The sequence below is a fragment of the Lissotriton vulgaris genome, chromosome 1_1 (genome assembly GCF_964263255.1).
Source record: "Lissotriton vulgaris chromosome 1_1, aLisVul1.2, whole genome shotgun sequence".
NCBI classification, from domain to species: domain Eukaryota; kingdom Metazoa; phylum Chordata; class Amphibia; order Caudata; family Salamandridae; genus Lissotriton; species Lissotriton vulgaris.
The window spans coordinates 1009042935-1009057036 of NC_141685.1; the positions used below are offsets into that span (position 1 = coordinate 1009042935).

Here is a 14102-nt window from a genome sequence, read left to right on the forward strand (position 1 = left end):
CATCCAGGCTCTTCGTGCCTGGCATGGCTTCTACACCAGGGATCTTCTCTTGGCAAAATTAAAAACAAGCCTGTGGCCAAGTAACTGGACTGTAATCACTGTGCAATGGTCAGAAGCTCAGGTATAAACACTGCAAATGTAAATTCGAGATCCTCACCGCTGCGTCCAATGTAGGAAGGGGGAGTCTCTAGTTGGCGCAGTGTAGTACTAGCGACAAGCAGGGACTCTCTCTTCCTCGTCAGGGCTGAGGGTTACCTTCAAGACAACCTCTGCTTACCCTCTAGGTAGTGTGGCTTAAGCAGTCTTAGGCTAATCTCTGGGGCACATAGGGTTAAACATTTGCAATATTACACCATCACCACCAACCCACCACACAAGGACACCAAACTGTATTTGTAAAAATATATATCTTTATATAAATTTCAAGCAGGCTTGTAAATACAGTCTTGATTCAATGCGAAAACGGTTCCAGTGTACTTTCAATTAGGTTGCCACAGTTCTTATCTTTAGCAACAATCAGTTAGTGATTCAGAACAGTTCTTGTTCAGCTGGTTTCCCCAGAATGGAGATTCTGGGCTCCTCACGGTACTTTTCTCGGCCCTGGCGGTCTACCAGGATTCCTCCAGCGGTCCGCTGGTCTCTCTGCGCGGCGGGGCGCGGTTGACGAGGGAGAGAGAGCGGGGGCCCTGGGAGTGCTCCGCACGCAGCTCCGAGGGCTGGGCGAGGCAGCGGGAAGGAAACAGTACCTTGCGGGAGAGTTGGTGGGGCGCAGGTCAATGCGGCAGTCCGCGTCGCGTTGTCTTCCGTCCGGTGCTTGGAGCGAGCAGCAGCTCGGCTCTGGCTCGTGGGTTGACGTTGCTGTGCGGGCCGGGTTGCACGGGGCCAGCGCCTCCGGGTGTCCTGATCAGGAGGGCGCACTTAGGGGACAGCGCTCCTCGGCGCAGGCCTCTATCAATCCAGGCAACGTTCAGGCACCCCACGCAACAGCTGTTTCTCGGACAGCGGCGGCGCGTTCAGGGGTACAAGACACGAAGGGGGGCCAGCAGGCACCGGGCGCCACCTCTCTTCACGTTGCGAGCTGCAGCTCGGGGTCAGTCACTGTGCTCGGATCAGCTGGGCTGATCTTTACGATGCTTCTGGGCCAAGCAGGCGGCGGTCACTTTGTTTAGAGGGAGGGCAGCTCCCAGAGCGTTGCTGAAGAGCGCGATGGTCACAGCGCGCTCCGCTTTTCCCGGAGAGACTTGCAGAGGGGAGACAGCGTCTCGCAGTGGTTCCTCTGTCAGGGGGTAGCGCCCACTGGTCATGGGGCGCTGGTCAGGGGGCAAGTTCACAAGCAAGCCCTTGGAGATCTCTCAGCAAAGTTTGGCACAAAGTTTTACAAAGCAAAAGTCCTCTTGTAGTCTTTTCTTTTCCTCTCCTTCTGCAGCAAGGCACCAGACACAGGCAAGAGACAGCACTCCTCCTTGTCCTTCCAGGTCCTTCTCTTCGGGCAGAGTTTCTTCTGTAGCACAAACAGGATCTAATTTACAAGGAGCAAGGCTCCTTCTTTTATACTGCATTTCTTTTGTTCTTACAGGCCAGGGGGGCCTTTGCATAGCCACTTTCAGTCCTTGAGTACTTTGTTGGGTGCAATCCGGCTTCTGCTTTCAGTGTGAGGGGCAGGCACATCAGACGCTCCACAGGAGGTGGAGCCAGCATTGTGTGGACAGGGGCAGCCAGAAGTACCTTGTTGATGGGGCTTCGCCCTTCCTGGGCCAGGTGCCGGCTGAGTCATCAGTCGCTCCCCAGGAGGGTGGAGCCAGCATTGTGGTGGCAGAGCACAGCTAGATTTCGAGTCAAGGGGCACTCCTACCTCCCACTAAGGTGTAATCTTCGCATTCACCACCTGTCATCCCCCAGCCCTGTCACTCACACATCCCAGACAGTCAGATACACATACCAGCAGAGGCGGGCTGAAATGGCTAGGCAAGCAAATGCTAACTTCCTAAAATTAGCATTTGCAAACACAGGATATTAAAATAAACTTTACTAAAAGAAATATTTTATCATCCTGAGTTCAGGCATACTAAACATGACTCTCTACCATGCTTCCTGAGCCTGCTGGGATTATAGAGTGTAATAATTCCAGCAACCCATTCTGGCCTAAAGGAAGCAGGTAGCCTTACAATAGTGAAATACGAATTTAGTTGTAATTCACTACTAGGACATGCCACACACATCAGAGCTTGTCCTACCTTACACTCACAATGCACCCTGCCCTCAGGCCTACCATAGGGGTGACTGATATGAAGTTAAGGGAAGGTTTAGAGGCTGGCAAGTGGGTGCACTTGCCCAGCCAGCATGACAGTACGAGACTGCACGCGGGTTCTGCGATGGCAGACCCCAGACACATCTTACGGCTGCTTCTGTGGGTGGCGCAACTAGCGCTGCAGGCCCACTAGCAGTATTGGCATTCACAAGCCCTGGCACTCCTAGTGCACTTTACTAGGGACTAACAGTAAATCCAATGAACCAATCATGGACATCAATCACATGTACAATTTACAGTAGGGAGCACTTGCACTGCGGCACGGGTTGGCCGTGGCGCAGTGCCCTGAGTAGCGGAAAACCAGCAAAACATCGGAGGCACACCAGCAAAAAGTGGAAGGGAAACTCACGCCAAGGTGCCAGGTCTAACAGTGGCGTCTCGTTGTCACGGGGTGATCTTGTCGCCCTAGATATGTGCCAGCCCAGGGCATAATAGCAATTAATTGCTTGGCACATGAGTGCTGTCTGTGGATTGTGAATTCTGAAGCATGGCGTTGAGGGCATGAGTGGGGTAGGGCTGTGTGCTGTGCAGCAGTGGATGGCATGAGTGGGGTGGGGCAGTGTGCTGTGCAGCACTGGGTGGCATGAGTGGGGGGCAGTGGGCTGTGCAGCATTGGATGGCATGAGTGGGGTGGGGCAGTGTGCTCGGCAGAGTTGGAAGGCATGAGTGGGGTAGGGCTGTGTGCTGTGCAGCAGTGGATGGCATGAGTGGGGTGGGGCACTGTGCTGTGCAGCAGTGTGTGGCATGAGTGGGGCGGTGTGCTGTGCACCGTTGGATGGCATGAGTGGGGTGGGGCAGTGTGCTGTGCAGCAGTGGATGGCATGAGTGGGTAGGGTAGTGTGCTGTGCAGTGTTGGATGGCATGAGTGGGGTAAGGCAGTATGCTGTGCAGTGTTGGGTGGTCTGAGTGGGGCAGGGCAGTGTGCTGTGCAGCGTTGGAAGGCATAAGTGGGGTAGGGCAGGGTGCTGTGCAGTGTTGAGTGACGAGTGGGGTAGGGCAGTGTGCTTGGCAGCGTTGGATGGCATGAGTGGGGTTGGGCAGTGTGCTGTGCAGTGTTGGATGACATGAGGCATGAGTGGGGTAGGGCAGTGTGCTGTGCAGCATTGGATGGTATGAGGGCATGAGTGGGGTAGGCCCATGTGCTGCGCAGGGTTGGATAGCATGAGTGCGGTGGGGCAGTGTGCTGTGCAGCAATGGATAGCTTGAGTGGGGGAGGGCAGTGGGCTGTGCAGCGTTGGATGGCATGAGTGGGGTAGGGCAGTGTGCTGTGCAGCGTTTGAAGACATGGCTTGGCAGTTCGGGCTGGACTGTTCCCATGAAGCTCAGGGTCAGACTGATTTGCATATGGCCAAGTCTGAACTGGGGTTGCTTGGTGAGCAAAATAACGATGGATTAAACCCAGATCTGTGACTGGGGGTGAGTGCTTGCAATGTTCAAGACTCTGTTCATCATCCTCTTTGGTTTTGCTTTGTTCGACCTAAGTTGGCAGGGTATGCCCAGACGTGGGTCTCTTGCTCACTTTGCTTGCCACTGGATTCAAGCTAGCCTGGCTGATGATGGTTGATTAGCCAGAAACCGGCCCCAATATGCTTGTTTCAGGGCCAGGGAAGACATGGCTTGGCAGTTCGGGCTGGACTGTTCCCATGACGCACAGGGTCAGACTGATTTGCATATGGCCATGTCTGAACTGGGGTGGCGGAGTGAGCTAAAGAATGATGATGGATTAAACCCAGATCAGTTGACTGGGGGTAAGCGCTTGCATTCCGTCCATCATCCCCTTTGGTTTTGCTTTGTTCACCCTAAGATGGCAGTGTATGCCCAGATGTAGGTCCCTTGCTTACTTTGCCACTGGATTCAAGCTAGCCTGGCTGATGATGGCTGATTAGCCAGAAACCGGTCCTAGGATGCTTGTTTCCGGTCCAGGGAAGACATGGCTTAGCAGTTCGGGCCCATGTCTGAACTGGGGTGGCGGTATGAGTTAAAGAATGATGATGGATTTAACCCAGATCAGTTGACTGGGGTTGAGTGCTTGCAATGTTCAAAACTCCGTCCATCATCCCCTTTGGTTTTGTTTTGTTCACCCTAAGTTGGCAGTGTATGCCCAGACGTAGGTCCCTTGCTCACTTTGCCACTGGATTCAAGCTAGCCTGGCTGATGATGGCTGGTTAGCCAGAAACCGGTCCCAGGATGCTTGCTTCCGGTCCAGGGAAGACATGGCTTGGCAGTTCAGGCTGGACTGTTCCCATGAGGCACAGGGTCCAACTGATTTGTATATGGCCATGTCTGAACTGAGGTGGTGGTATGAGTTAAAGAATGATGATGGATTTAACCCCGATCAGTTGTGAGGTGTGAGTGCTTGCAATGTTCAACACTCCGTCCATCATCCCCTTTGGTTTTGCTTTGCAGCGTTGGATGGCATGAGTCGGGTAGGGCAGTGTGCTGTGTAGCAGAGGAACAAAACGGTACAAAAGTGTAGCAGAGGATGGCATGAGTGGGGGGGGCAGTGTGCTGTGCAGCAGTGGATGGCATGAGTGGGGTGGGGCAGTGTGGTATGTAACACTGGGTGGCATGAGTGGGGTAGGGCAGTGTGCTGTGCAGCAGTGGATGGCATGAGTGGGGTGGGGCAGTGTGGTATGTAACACTGGGTGGCATGAGTGGGGTAGGGCAGTGTGCTGTGCAGCAGTGGATGGCATGAGTGGGGTGGGGCAGTGTGGTATGGAAGACTGGGTGGCATGAGTGGGGTAGGGCAGTGTGCTGTGCAGCAGTGGATGGCATGAGTGGGGTGGGGCAGTGTGGTATGTAACACTGGGTGGCATGAGTGGGGTAGGGCAGTGTGCTGTGCAGCAGTGGATGGCATGAGTGGGGTGGGGCAGTGTGGTATGGAACACTGGGTGGCATGAGTGGGGTAGGGCAGTGTGCTGTGCAGCAGTGGATGGCATGAGTGGGGTGGGGCAGTGCGGTATGTAACACTGGGTGGCATGAGTGGGGTAGGGCAGTGTGCTGTGCAGCAGTGGGTGGTATGAGCGCCCCTTGGTTTCCCCTGACCCATGTATGGGTTGCTCATCCAGTCCTCCAGCTGATTTGTATTTGCATTATCGGACTTGGACGGTTGTACCCTGATTTTACAATGTGATCACGTGGAGTGCAACCCCCAGAATGCGAAGAAACACTTTCCCTGGCCGGGGGACCCGCGCATGGACCTGGGAATCGTGGGAGCTCTGGTGGTGTGGCGTGTGTGCCCTGGGCTTGTGGGTGGAGTGCGAGTAGTGGAGGCCATGAGTGGTGTGTGGCAGGGTGGCGCGCAGGAGATTTGGGGGTCTGTGCGGCTTCCTTTAGCGCAAATATGTAACTTTGTAAACTCACTCTGCGCCCCTTGCCGGCTTCGGGAGGGGGCAGAGGGCAACAGCCTGCCCGGTTCACAGGCGCACACCGCCTCACTCCTGCCGCCACCGCACATGTATCTTGGCTTTGGCTGTAGCAGAGTATCGGCTGCCAGGAGGTGAAGGGGGGTAGGGGTGGCATGCGGCGCCCTCCCCCTGATTTAGGAGTCTCTCAGGTTGGGTTAATTGCTCCCCCGTCCCCTCCTTCTCTTCCTTTCCTGCGCTTTGCTTCTCCGCCTCCTAATTGCTCTTTATTTATGTTGTTTCTTTGGGTTGGTTCCCGGGGCCCCTCCCTGCAGGAGCGCACACACCCGCTCATTCATGCCGACTCCTCGCCACGCTTGGACGGTCTCCGGCCGGGGAGAACGCACCAGCCTGAGGCGAAGGAGCGAGACCTGCCGGGACGAGAGGGAGACCTGTAGGGGCTGAGAAGCGGGAGCTGCGAGGCTTGGAGGAGAGACGCGCGGCTCCTGGAGTGAGACAGTCCCGCCGGGCACTGGAAGAGAGGCCGGGCACTGGAAGAGAGAGTCTCTCTGCTCCTGGAGTGAGACAGACTCGCCGGGCACTGGAAGAGTCTCTCTGCTCCGGAGAGACAGAGGGGGAGGCCCCGAGGCTGTGAGGGCGGACTCAGGGGACCCCTCTGGGCCAGGTGTTGGCAAACTTCAACTGTGGTGCGAGTGGAGCAGCCTCCCCGAGCCTGGGTGGAGAGAAGCACTCCACGGGGGTGAAAGGAGAGACCCCCTGTGCCTGGGACAAGAGACTTCCTGCAGTGAAGTGAGAGCAGACACGTCTCAGAGGCTGGAAGGAGAGATCCCGGCCTCGCGGAGAGGGGGCGCAGCTCCCTGGACCCGGAGTGTTAGAGTTTGCACTCTCTGCTGCCGGCTGAGGTGAGACTCTTCCCGCGCAGGGCGGGAGGGTGACCGCGCCGTCTGGGCAGACCTGAGAGGGGAGGAGACGCAACTAGGACTCCTAGAGCGGACGGACCGTTGCCCGAGATGCGCCTGTGCTGCTGAGCATCGCTGGAGCTGAGACCTCCGGAGCCTGCGAGGAGGGAGCCCCCCAGCCGGTGAGTGCCCCTGCTAGCCCGCTGTGCCAGACCCCCCTCCCCCATCCTCAGAGTGCCCCTGCTAGCCCTCTGTGCCGACCGCTCCTCCCTTATCCTAAGCGCGCACGCCTCAGAATAGGGGCCACGTGGGTCTCCCTTATGCAGTGACCACGCTGGCGGGAGTCGCTCCAGGCGCTAAAACCATGAACTGCTTTGTGCCCCTGCTGTCCGGTCCCAGCCCTTTCCCACTTCTACCCTGCGATGCCAGGCTGCCAATGGCGGGGGAGGGGTGGGTGACGTGCTGGAGTGAGCGGGATGACCGTCAACCTCTGTTTGTTTGGGTGGGGGTGGAGGGAGGTTACCCAGTGGAATCCTTGAGTGGGAGAGGGGTGACGCAGCTGCGGGGGTCTCTGGGGAGAGCACGAGGGCCTCTTATCTCAGGGGCGCAGACCGTGCCATGCACTCTGGGAACTGGTATTCGGAGGGCAGAGCGTGCCCCGTGCCGTGCTCCCTTACAAGGGGTTGGCAGACCATGCCCTGTGTACCCGAGGAGAGCGCAGACTGTGCCACCGTTCAGCCGTGGTACGCTTTGCTTGCTGGCCTGGCACCACCCCAGCGGTGGAGTCTTCCTTGGTTATGCTCTGCGTGGCACAGCGGGCGTGTTCTACTCGTCTTGAGCCCATTCCACAGTTCCAAAGGCATAAATGGCCAAATGTCGCTTTCCACTGTTTGACATACTTTACTGGCACCGCCGGATACCTCAAAGTTCCGCCGTAAGGTGGGTAGAGATGCACCCGGTGTGACCTGGGCCGGCCCCGAGGCTGGCACGTTACCTTCACGCCATGTTGTTCTTTTTTTTGCTACAATTGCCATGAGTAATTCAACCATAATCTCTACTGCTCCATCCTAGCGCTGATTCGCCGGGTTCAAATGGGGATCCTGATGTAAGACTCGCCACCCAGCTGCTACCTGGCCCGGTGACCTGAGGCCGCATGCAGCCAGGTCTTGGTTTTCATCCAATAGATGCAAGCGTTCTGGGACTTGTAACTTCACTGTCCCATCATAAATTGGGGCCTACGTGCCCCAGCATGGGGTTGCACTCATAGCATTGGGCCAGCTGCGCCCTAAGCCTCACTTTGTCCTAAGAGCGACCCTCTGCTTCTGAGTGTGCAGTTGTCCCCCGATTGTGAGATGTGGGTTCACACTTTTCTACCCCGCATCCTGGTAGAGGGAAGATACTCTTAAAGGGGCAAAACTCGAACTGCAAGTGGATGTTGGCAGAGCAGGCACGTGCACCTACAGGCGAGCATGAGGTCTGTGAGAACTTGGGGCGTCTTTGCCGCACAAGTCGCTCTGTATGCTAGTATTTGTGGTCCTAGGCGTATGTGGGAAACCTAAAACTACAGGTACTGGATTGGTGAGTGCAGCAGTAACTGACTGGAGAGCTCACCTCAGACGTGAGGCCGCTTGAGATTTCAGTCTGGTGGAGTGCAGTCCCTCCGTCCAGTCTTGCAACTCTGTGAAAACAGCCGCAACTTGATGCAATGTGGCCCCAGCGTCTCTTTATGCTCATTATTGAATGAACAAAACTCACAGTTCAAGTTTAACCAAGCATAACCTCATCAGTGCACAAATTATCTATAGCTCAAGTCCAGTCCTTAGTACATACAGCCCCCTGTGCCAGGCTCTGAGCAAACGCCCCTTCTCAGCTGGGGTCTTGCACATCTCCTGCAGCCTCTATAGGCTACACCTTACTGCCAAGAGTTGTGGGCGGCCCTCGTGCATAACCCAGGCTGCAAGTGCCATGCCCACCCTATGCTGACCCATAGCCTGCTCCCCCCCACCCCCCGCGCCTTAGCCCATCCGCAGCTGTGAAGCTCCTGTGACAGGTGTGGGTGGGTAGGACAGTGGCAAAGGCACATTTTCTTTTACAAAAAGAACAGTTGATGGACAGAATGCAGAACAATGTCATACATTCACCCCCAGTAGAGAGATCTGGGCCTAAATCAACATTTCTTTGCTCACCATGCCATTCCAGTTTGAACCCAGCTATAGGCAAAACAGTCGACCCTGCACCCAATGGGAACAGTCCAGCCCGAACTGCCAAACCAGGTCCTCTCTGGACTGGAAACAAGCATCCGAGGACCGGTTCTGTGGTTTCACCCCTCATCAGCCAGGATAGCTTGACTCCATTTTGATGATGAGAGGTGAAACCCAGAAACTGGTCCCAGGATGTTTGTTTCCGGTCCAGGGAGGACCTGGCGTGGCCGTTCGGGCTGGACTGTTCCCATGAGGCACAGGGTCAAGACTGTTTTGCATATGGCCAGGTCTAAACTGGGGTGGCATGGTGAGTAAAAGAATGATGGATTCAACTCCGATCTCTTGACTGGGGGTGAATGTTTTGATTCGGTCTGCATTCCGTCCATCAATTGTGTGTCTTTTACACTTTCTCTTAGGGAAGGCCAGACTGGCTACAGCAGACAGCGTTTTCCCAGTGGGTCGAAAGGGGGGGGGGGGCGGTTTTGGACCACGGGGGGCATTTTTGTTACTGGGGGCGGGTTTTGCACCAGTGTAGCAACAGCAGTGTTTCCACCCAGAGTCAATTTCCGGCGCTGCTCCCAGCGCGGCTTTGCACTTAGGGGGTCCCCCAAGCCCTTATAACTCTGTGGCACACCCTAGGGGAGCCACACATAATCTAATGGTTTAGTAAAATGAACCTTTACCCAGTGATGTTTGCAGCATGCATATTATATTTTAATTTCCTCTTGCCATTTCAATCAAAGGTGTTGGCACAAAAAAACCTCCCTGGCATTCAGTGACCTGAGAGGAGAGTCATTGGGGGTTGAATACACTGTGTACAGTAGGTGACATCATTCTTTTAACTCCACACACCCTTCTGTGCACCGTACAGCCACTTCCGGACGAGCTTCCTCTGCTAAACATACCAAATGTTTCCAAAGGTTTCAGTCAGACCAGACAGACCTCCCAGCTGCTGTGTACGACCAGTGCTCTCGTTTCCCCGGTTCATGCATGCAGCTCATGTTAAGATTTTTTTCTCGCTTTGCATACGGGGAGTTGTTGCGAAGTTAGGACTACAAACCACAGAAAAAAAAGCCATAAATCTGCCAGTCCCCCTCGTGCATTGCCCTTCCACGACTGCACAATTGATCAAAGCTGCGTGCCTACTGAAAAACCGTGAAGTACACGATTGTTTCAACCTAATATAAACTTATTTTGACTAGTGCTTAAATGGTTGTCTATTTACTTACTTACATACTATTGTGCAACCTCCTCTGATGTGTCTGTAAAACTTACCTTTTGTCCAGAAGGTTTGTCCTGAGTTTTGACCTCCTGGCCTGGATTTTTGTCCTGAATTTTTACACCCGCTGTCCTGAATTTGCGCCCATGCCAGTTGGTCACCCTCCCTCCACCTCAAGCCAGCAGCCTCAACCCTCCCACAAACGGCAATCCCTTTGCAAGCATTTGTTCCGCTCCATTGACTTCTTTGGGGAGCCTCCCAGCTCCCCCCCCCCCCCCCCCCCCCCCCGTGGCTTCAGTGGGACCGCCCTCCTGGAAGCCAGCAGGTGGGGAGGTGTTACTAAATGGAAGGAGTCCCCAGGCCTCCTCGGTGAAAGGAAGCGTTGCTGCGGCTGTCTTTGTGTTTCAGGCCTCTGTTCCCAGCTGGGTCCGGTAATCGTGGCGCACCTGCAGTGGAGGGCGGGCATGGAAATGCCCCACCCCCTCCTACTCAGCTACAGATTTCGGCTCGGCTAGCTGCAGGCCTCTTAACTGGCACAAGCCCCTTCAGGCAAAGGGCTCCCCAAGGAGTTGAAAAACAAAACAGATGTGTGGAGGGTCAAGGGGAATGTTTTAAGACCTGTCTGCTCACTCCCCTACATCAAGTTAATAAATACACAAAAGAGCAGACCAGGTCTAAGGGGGTGTGTACTAGCAACAGTGACCATGTGGCACTATAGTGAATGCGTGAAGACATGTTGTTAAAAACAAAGACCTTTTGTGGCAGAAAGCTAATACAATTCCCATCAGACCACCCATGTGGTGGAGTTCACGTCATGTGGGAATTGCTAGTCTTCCCTTCCTAAATCTGACCATGTAGTGCCAGTACGGGAAATGGATATCGGGAGTATATTCATAATGTGCACCCTCAAGAAATGTGGATGAAAAAAGTGCAGTGCTCAAATAATAAAAATGGATAAAATGAACTACCCCGACTTCAGAGGACATTTTAAATAGAAGTCCGGGTGTCAAGATTAAAACCACGCCAAGTAGTAAGACTCACTTATGGCGCTGTGCAGTATGGTCTGTAATGTGGTCGACATGTTTCAGCCTTATGGGCATTTGACCCGGCTTTCTTCAGGACCTATTGATAAAAGTTAGCTACTGCAACATACTACTATGTGTTTGTGTAAAGAAAATAACAATCACAAGAATGTGCTACAAAAGTTACATTTATGCCAGGAACTAATATACTTAAGTGTCCACTGGAGGGAGAAGGACATATCTTCTTCCTATCAAGAAATAAGAATCAAAAGGGCATTGTGTCAAAAAACAGATTACACACACACGCACCGACGTACACACACAGATACAGTGCTGCCACACTTGCAAGAATAGTTTGTATTCTGCGTTATGAAAAGCATACTAGCTTGATCACACAGAGGCATTTCCTCACAGTGATACTCACCCAGCTTTGTGTGGGTGATGACCTCACCTCACCCGGCAACCGCTCGGGAGTATGAGGCCCCGCTCTATAGTGTAGAAAATAAAAGGTACAGTAAGCACACTACTTTACCGTCCCCAAGCCAATTGCTCTACACTTGAACCCAACAGACGTATGATAGTGACCCAACTGTCATACCAAACACTGACAACTACAAGGAATCCCCAGTGACACATAGGGACAGCACATCTATCGATATTAATCATATATCAGGGCACTGTCCTAACGCTACTATGTGTCCCCAGGTAAATATTTAAAAGACAATATTGAGAAAAGACTGTCCTTAATATGTATAAATTATGAACACATGGGGGTAGGCTAGAGACCTAATTAAGGCCACAGCCCTTTGAGATTGGTGGGGGATATTATAATGCGTCCCTGAGCAGCTACTTAGGCCACTCATGATCATTTACTTCTTGACTGAAAGGGAATCTCTGGAGCCAAGCTTCCCATCTCAACCCATATTTTGTAGGGAATCGGGCCATGTTAGCCCCATATGGTCTTGTTCACTCAGTGGAAAACGGCTTAACCAGACTAACAAGCAGAACCTGACTGCGATATGGTAAATGTACTACGCTGCTCACCTGTCCGACGGTGCCTCGGGAATGAAACGAGCTGAAGTGGAGGCAAGTTGTACTACCGCCCTCCCTCTTTAAATAGCCCACCTTGATTGGATAATGAGTCCCCAAGGAGTTGCCAAAGTGTGCAGGGTTAGAGTCCTGGTGGGGATGTTAGGCAGAGGGAGAAATGGCTGTGCCCATATTGGCCTGGTTTTGAGTTATTCTTACAACCCAGGAGCGCGTGAGAGCTCGAGAGCATTAGGGGGCAGATTTACAAGCCCCTTGCGCTGCTTTTACGGCTCTGTTGCGTCACTTTTGTGACGCAGCGGCGGCGCAAAAGATGTGCCATGGTGCGGGGTATTTACAATGTGACACATCTCCCAGATGCGTCACGTTTTAAAGCCCTGCGCCAGAAGAGGCGTACCATCGCAGGGGGAGGTGTTCCGGAGCAGGAACGCCTCCCAAAAGTGGCTGAGTGAAATCTACAAGATTTCACTCAGTCACTTTTGGGCCCATGCTGCGTCAAAAGCCTGCGCCTGCTTGAAGCAGGCGTAAGGATTGACGCAGGATTGTGCACATAGGGCCACACTGATCATTGCTGGAGCTGCGTCGCGCTTGCGATGCAACTCCAGCAATGTGCTGCTTTTACAGCACAGATGCGTGACGCATCTGTGCCGTTTTTGCCCCATGGTGCGCCGCCAAGGGTGGCGAAGCTGCGGTGCACAATTACTGGCGCATCCCTGCCGATATGCAGGGATGCGCCAGTAATTGTAAATCTGCCCCTCGGTGCTTTTGAGCAGTTGCGTCGGAATGGCGTTTAAGGTGGCAGGCGCTGCTCCACCTGAAAAAAACTCAAAGTGTTCTTGTTACCCACCCACCCTAGGCCGCCCTGCCTAGCTGTTACTTCGAGAGAGAAAATTAGACAATTGGAAGTGAGTGAGGACTACAATTCCCATGGTGCAGTTTGTTGATAGATGAGAACGCAGCACTGGAGATAGCGCTCTGCTGATGTGGAGCCATCGGGTCACCTATAAACACCAATACCTGATGGCTCCATGCCAGCGGAGCTCCATCTCCAGTCCACCGATTATGCACCTGTGTGATTGAATTCACACACATGACACGCAGGGGTTTACATTGAAACATACGTGTCTTACAACCACCAACGTTCTGCAGACAGGTATTGTCCGATTCATACTTATAAATGGGAAAAGGGAAAACTCCAAGTCCCAGAATGCACCGTACTGTATTTCTTTTGCAGGCGAACTCGCCTTCAGCTAAGCATCTCGTATAGAGCCGATAACAGTCTGAACACGGGGACTGGCGGGGGTCACGTTTATACTCGAAACAAGGAAACATACAGGTCCCGAAATGCGCATACTTTCCACCTAGGGTGGGGGAGTCAATCTGTGAATACCCACACAAACTCGCCAAAGACCCCCCCTCCCCCCCCCCCCCGCATCGCATGCATCTCAGACAAGGTGCAGCAATGCATAACCCTCTGCCACGCCCACCCCTACCTTCCCGCGCTATATAGAGAGCGCTGATTACAAGCGCTGCATCTATAAAAAACGGAACCTCCTGAGGCTTGAGCCGGGAGTAGAGCGAATTTGCGCATTTTAAATATAAAGTGACAGAATTTCTTTTGTCTTTTAAAACTTGCACTCACCTGCACTGAGCACTTCGCGCTTTCACGAGCCCTCTGACAGCTGAGCTACAAGCTTCCTCTGGCGAGGGTTTGTTTTGGTTTCCCTGCCGCCATTGCCCAGGACATAGGCCACGCCCACCTGGCCAGGCCACGCCCACATCTCATCCCCCCTGCCAGCTATAAATCATGTGTCCATACAGGAAGCGCAGCGGACGAGCGCAGCGGGCGCGACGAATGCGCGCCGAAGGCGCGCATAAGGCAAGCTCGTCTGCGCTCGTCCGCGCCGAGTCCGGGCCAGGGGCCACCCCCCTACATCCTATGCCAAACATCCCATAACCTACAGTGCGGAGGTTCTCCATGGCATGAGGTCCTCAGGTCCGGTCTGTGAGCTGCATCGCTACGAGGTAACGTCCCTTCCAA

At 53.9% G+C, this 14102-nt stretch overlaps 1 protein-coding gene across 1 annotated transcript in view; it reads left to right on the forward strand.

Annotated features, from left to right (window-relative positions):
• The first annotated feature begins 5993 nt into the window (after positions 1 to 5993).
• LOC147748405 (volume-regulated anion channel subunit LRRC8E-like) overlaps positions 5994 to 14102 on the forward strand; it is a 188786-nt gene continuing 180677 nt past the window's right edge. The window contains exon 1 of the mRNA XM_086961219.1: positions 5994 to 6754. The gene's annotated coding sequence lies outside the window, so the exon portion shown is untranslated. The remainder of the gene's footprint in view (positions 6755 to 14102) is intronic.